Source organism: Palaemon carinicauda, chromosome 10, assembly GCF_036898095.1.
Source record: "Palaemon carinicauda isolate YSFRI2023 chromosome 10, ASM3689809v2, whole genome shotgun sequence".
NCBI lineage: Eukaryota > Metazoa > Arthropoda > Malacostraca > Decapoda > Palaemonidae > Palaemon > Palaemon carinicauda.
Window position 1 is genome coordinate 88308207 of NC_090734.1, and position 6826 is coordinate 88315032.

At 37.5% G+C, this 6826-nt stretch overlaps 1 pseudogene; it reads left to right on the forward strand.

The window, feature by feature from the left end:
* Nucleotides 1-358: 358 nt before the first annotated feature.
* Nucleotides 359-6826, forward strand: part of LOC137648108 (KRAB-A domain-containing protein 2-like) — a 27219-nt pseudogene continuing 20751 nt past the window's right edge.

Below are 6826 nucleotides of genomic sequence, written 5' to 3' on the forward strand. Positions count from 1 at the left end.
GTACTTTGAGCAAACAGTTTGCCTAATATTTATATTGTGCAAAATGCGTGCCTAATCTGCACATTAAGCAAGACTTTCAGATTAGGCAACCATATTTTGCCTGAATTGAATAGAGTGATACGCTGTCCTCTGTGTGTGGGGAAGCGTGTATGGGGAGTGCGTGGACTGTGTGAAGGCGTGGACTGTGTGAGCGTGTGAGAGTGTTTGTCGTGGAATGAAGTGTGGTTGTAGTGTGTGGAGTGAAGTGTGGTTGTGGTGTGTGGAGTGAAGTGCGGTTGTAGTTTGAAGTGTGATGTGAAGGATTGGTGTCTTATTTGGCATACATTCAATATATCTATCTATCTTTCCAGTAATAGAGATGGATCAAACTGCATTTGAAGAGAAGCTACGTGAGACACAGGAATCAAAGGCTGAAAATGCTGTCCTGCAAACTACTGCTAAACGTGACAAGCTTATAGAAGATTTGCTGAGGATAAAATCCCATGGCGCTACGTCTCCATTTGATTACAACTTACAAATGCGCTAAAAGATCCTGCGTGTTGGCAATGTTGACAGACTAATTAAAAAACGAAAATATCCAGCCAACAACGTGTTCAAGTTTTTTGCATCCATAGAAGAAGTGTTTGATATTGTTAAAGCAGCTCATGAAGGTATTTGACATAGTGGTGGTAAGAAAACAATAGCTGAAGTGAAGAAAGTGGTCAAACATCATGCAAGAAGTGTGCTACTTATATATTTCATTCTGTGAGCACTGCCATCAGAAGAAAGCCAGAAAAGTTCCGAAAGGTCTCGATGTGATGCATGCGCGCAGTCATCATATTTTTTCAATATGTCAAATTGATCTCATCAATTTTCAAACATTGCCCGATGGAGATTACAAGTACATCATGACATTTGTCATCCATTTCAGCAAATTTTGTGTGCTGCGTCCCCTTACAACGAAAAGAGCAGAAGAGGTTGCTGCAAATCTTCTTGAAATATTTCTGACTTTTGGAACACCTGCTATTTTGCAGTCAGACAATGGTCGTGAATTTGTTAATAACGTTATTGCTGAGCCTTCCACACTCTGGCCCGAGTTGAAGATTTTGACTGGACGTCCCCGTCATTCCCAAAGCCAGGGTGCGGTTGAATGGCTAAATGGTGTTATTCAGGACAAACTTGCCAACTGAACGCAGGAAAATAATAGTAAAAAATGGTCAGTGGGCATCAAGTTTGTTCAGTGGCAAATTAACATCAGCCGACATGAAACCACCGGACATAGTCCATTTAAAGTAACATTTGGCCAAGAACCCCAAGTTAGACTAGGATCGCCTGTCCTGCCAAGGTCTGCTCTTAATGAAATTGCCACTGAAGAAGATCTTGAGACATTTGTAGAGAACGAAGAGGGCGACGGAGATGCAGTGACAAGAGTAACAGCACAGGTGGAGAGTGACGAAGATGCAGTGATAGGAGCAACAGCAGAGGTTGAGAGTGACGAGAATGCAGTGACAGGAGAACAGCAGAAGTGGAGGCGGACGAAGATGCTTTGACAGGAGTAACAGCAGAGGTGGAGAGTGACGAAGATGCAGTGACAGGAGCGATAGCAGAGACACAAAGTGGGTGTTTCCAGGAAATCCTAGATGCAGCTAATGCAGAACAATCCAAAGCAGCAGTTCGGATGACACGTCGTGGCAATCAATTTGTTCGACGATTAGAAGTTGGGCAGTGCGCTAAATTGAGAGTTCCAGACGTTGATCGCGGCCCGACTGATCCGAAAAATATTCTTATGGTCGTCATGAAAGGAGAAGATGGGCTGTATATGTAATGATTAGAATAGTTAATATTACATGTTTAAAACAAATGACGTAATATGTCATGTTGGTTGGAAGAGCTAACCCTGGGATTTGCTGTAGTCATTCAAATTGTAAACAGGACGTATAATGCAAACCTATGCAAACCTCGGCAAATTGACATTCTTCTTAAACGTCAACACATTGTCTCATCGTGTGAAAGTTTGTGACGTCACCGGATGCAGGTGTCTTCCGATTCCGTCACGTGGCTAAAGTAAACCAAGCATACGATATCTGTGATATCGATAATTTATTGAGTTCATATCTAAACTTCACCAGAATTGGTCATCTGGACCAACACAGCTTCCTCCAGTGATGGAGATGTTTAACTCTGTTGTTTTTATATAATAAAGACTTCAAAACTATTAAGATGTATTCATGTACCATTTAAATACATCTGAAAAAACAACTCATACTCAATGTGTGCTTATAACAGTAGCACGCCCATAAATGGTGGCAGCGGTGGGATACTATCTTCTTCTAATGATATCTGGTGAAAGCCTTTAAGTAAGTCCAAACTGGTAAAATATTTATTCTGACCTAACAAAGACAAAATATCGTCAGTACATGGTACTGGGAATCGATCAGGGATCGTTTCCTCGTTTAGACGACGAAAGTCGACGCAGATACTCCATGTTCGATCTTTTTTTCGGTACAACTAGTTAAAAGAAAATTATAAGGGCTATTTGATTTTCTAATGACTCCTTTCCTCTAATATTTTACCTACTTCATCATTTATTTCATTCTGGAATTTCATAGGGAGTCTGTACGAGGGTACATATATAATTTTTTTCTTTGTCCTTTAACCTCATTTGATGCTCGATCACATCTGTTTTTTCCTAAGGATCCATCCGTAGTGGAAAAGACATCTTGATATTTAGTTAAAAGTTCAAAAATTTTCTGCTGAATTTCTTCGTCTTGAATGTCCTTACTGATTTTATTTTTAATAGATCGCAAAACGGATTCATCCGCAACTGATTGAGAGTGATTGATTTCAGCAACGGTAAGAATACGATGTTATATAAACTTCTACATCCAAGATATGTTGATTTTTGTGAATTACTAAAGTGTTATTTAAATGATTACAGACTTCGATGTTACATTGCTGATGTGAGCCTACTGTATAATAGCTTGTGTGACAGACAATCCGTTAGTTTTCAAAGTATCAGAAAGGATTAATATTTCAGATACCGGTAGTGTTTTCTTTATTTGCACTATTAAATTCGAAGGTATGTTTGGTTCGATAGATTGTGGCAAGATGATATTACGGGTGAACGAGAATTCTGCTGGGTCGCGTATATTATTTCTTTATTAGTGAGACAAGTTATTGGTTCTTCAACGTACGTTACAGTTACATTTGTCGTCTCCTTTTTATTCCAAAACTGACTTTAAGGTATTAGAAGACTTATAGAATTTCCCTTTGATATACACGCCGTGCTTGGCAGGAGCTAAGATAATGTTTTGATTTCCCATAGATGGGTATCCTATAATTACAGCTGGATACATAATCAATGTTTTTTACAACAACAAATGTATCGGCAAATGTGCGATTACCGACTCTGAACTGAATATGAGTTATGCCCTATGACGTTTAATTCATTATTTCCTATACCTGAAAGTCTAATTCCTGATTTTTCAATCGGAAAGTTCGAAAACAACAAATGATGTGTCTCCAAATCCATAATATTACGTGGACTACCAGAGTCAAAAAATAACGTAAAGGATTTGTGTTCTAAATTTACAGCATATAAGGTTGGCCGTAACTCATTTTGGCTTATTATTGTATGAATTCGTTGCAAATCTACGGGAGCATGCACTGTTTTACTTAATTCGGCCGTGTGTTTCATAGGAAAATCTATTGTCTCACAATTATCTTATAAAACATTAAATTGATTATTCAATACTATTGATGTTGACATAAATGACCTTGACCCAACATCAATCTTTTCCCCTCTAGAGTTAACTATGTGGTATTTGCTTTGCTCTGCACATTCTGAAAATTAGACTGACCTTGCGAGGTCTGGTTTGACTGCCCAGGCTCAGCGATATTTGAAGAAGTGTTTGTTTGTTTCGGACTCTGAACTGCATTGACATTTTGTTGTTTCTTCTTATTGTTAAAATAAGGATTTTTCTTTTTATTTCCATATGGAACTGACTGTGGAATTGACTGTGTATTTCTAGGATATTGTTGTGTCTTACGCGCGTAACATTGACTATAAGAATGCGATGCTGTGTTGTGAACTGAGCAAAATTTCGTTCTACAGTCTGCGCTTATGTGACCTTGACGTTTGCAGTTGTAACATGTCACTCCCGCTACTGGACTGTTAATTACGTTCACTGTTTGTGGTTTTGTTTCATTCTTAGCAAAAACTTGAGTTAACACGGGATCGAGATCTGGACACTTGGACATGTGTTTCTTTATCTGTTTATAGACATCCAATTCCGTACTTGCAGGCATTAACTTCTTATCAAAGCACCGCACTAAAGCTTCAGGCAACATAAGTGTCATGCAAGTTAAATACATTAATCGTAAAAAATCTTTCACGGAGATGTTATCGTTAGTAACCCAAGTGGAATTACCTAAAATGTCCTGATATTCGTTAAGCCTATCAGCTATGAGAGCTGCTCTCTCAATAACATTAAGCCGATTCATAGTGGCTTGATTAAGTGTATTTCGTAACGTTAACACTACATCCAAGGCTTCCTCACCCCCATAGATCGCGCGTAACCTAACTTTGAAATCATCCCAAGTAACTGCTTCCTGAAAGGAAACACCTCTTAAATACGCACTCGCATCCCCCTTAGAAAAATCTATAAAACTTTTAGCTTCTTGTAATTGTACAAAAGGATCTACGATTTGTTTGGCATTTAAATGGGCATCAACGGATGAAATCCATGACTCCACATTTTGTGGCAAGAACCCGTTGACCCCGACCTTGAAAAGGAAGGATTGCTGACCTGGCATTTACAAGCGTCACAATTGGAGGAGGATTAGCCTGCCTACACCACTAGGTCCAGGGGTAGGGCTGACAGGAGGAGCCATGACTGCTGTATATTTTTTTTTCTATCTCTTTGACCCCTTTCAATTCTATCAAAATATCTATATGAGTACAGACGCCCACTGCGTAAACGCATATGTATAATAAAATTCCCCCAACAATGTTACTAATCCCAAAACATTTCCCCAAGAGTTTCTGAAAGAAAAAGGAATTAGCACAAAGAAAGAAAAAATTCTAAATGAGAATTCGGAGTTTCTTATAACAAAGTTTAGGAATTCACTCACCCCAGTAATAATCGACTAACGACTTGTGATAACTACACTTCACTGCCCAAACTGGAATGAATACAAAATATTTGTATTTAGCTTATATATGAAGTCGACACGTCCTCTCTCTCTCTCTCTCTCTCTTGATGTTTTGTTAGCGATGTCTCGTTCTAGTTTCTTGTTGAATGTAGTTTTTCCTGGATATGTCTTGCAATCGTTGAACGCCAGTCCTTGGGTTTCCTAGGATGTTGATTGAAGATTCAGGTTGTATACTAACATATGTTGATGTTAGCTTTTCCGTTGGACTTAGTCAAAATTGTAGATTCTTGTAGATAATGTTGAGTTCTTGAAGATCTTTCTCAGGTTTTACAGCTTTTATTTTGAAGTCTTGAAGATCTTTCTCTGGTTTTACAGCTTTTATGTTGAAGTCTTGAATATATTTCTCTGGTTTTACAGCTATTATTTTGAAGTCTTGAAGATTTTTCTCTAATTCTTAGAGTTTAACCGCTGTCTTAGAGTTTAATCGCTGCCACCATTTATTGGCCTGCTACTGTTATAAGCACACATTGAGTATGAGCTGTTTTTTCAGATGTATTTAAATGGTACATGAATACATCTTAATAGTTTTTAAGTCTTTATTATATAAAAACAACAGAGTTAAACATCTCCATCAGAGAACGAGCCTACTTCGCGAACTTCACGTGGACCTCTACAATGCCAGCACTTCCTCTCCCATACAACGGACATGTGGCAAACCGGTTGATGAAACTTACCGAAAAGGACCACCTGTCACCGACTTATAAAGAAATTCTTCACCCCATACTACTGGCTGGTTTGTGTTTCACGGTGGTGATATTTATCGCCGTGAACATCCTTGTTTGGCGTAGGTTACGGCACAGCAAGCAGCTAAAAAGGAATGAGTTGCATAGCCCCGACAATACCCCCTATTCAATCCAGTTTAAAGCTGTTTGAGTGGCCACCTCATTCGCTAAGGGAGTAATTTGTCGGGAAGATGTTTGTATGAAAAGCTGATTAGTACGCTAGTAATATGTAATTAAAGAAATTTTCTACATTTGCATTGTTAAAAATACATTTAAAACAACATTTAAAAAATAAGTAAAATAAAAAAGGATATAAATCATTTTTTCTCTCGGCATCTAATAAAAATATATAAGCCGGAATGTTAAAAAAGAAAAGAGAAAAAAAATAATAATAAAATATATAACAGAATCTATGGGCATCTAATAAAATATATCAGCCCTATATATAAATATATATATATGTACGAAACCATGGAACGTGTACGTACCAGGAATTCGTGTTTGTGCACTAAAAATTAAGTATTTTGTTTCTGACAAAGGTAACAATTATTCTTTATCAAGTTACCGAATCATATGAAAGTCAGAATTTGTTTTGTTTTTTGGTACCATGTAATCATTTGCTAGCAATGTACCATATATATGATCTTGGTTTTATCATGCATTTTTCTTTTTGCTTTGGTAATATCTTTTTTGTATGCATTATTGTTATTATTTTTTAATGTGCCTATTTGGACATTCGTCCTCAGTTGATTATGGCTAAAGTTAAACAAAGAATAATGCATATGTCCAGTCACACCTAATAACCATGTTTCGGCTTGTTGTTAAATTTTTGTAAAACAAATTTAGATAGCTGGCCGAGCTTATGTAATGATTAGAATAGTTAATATTACATGTTTAAAACAAATGACGTA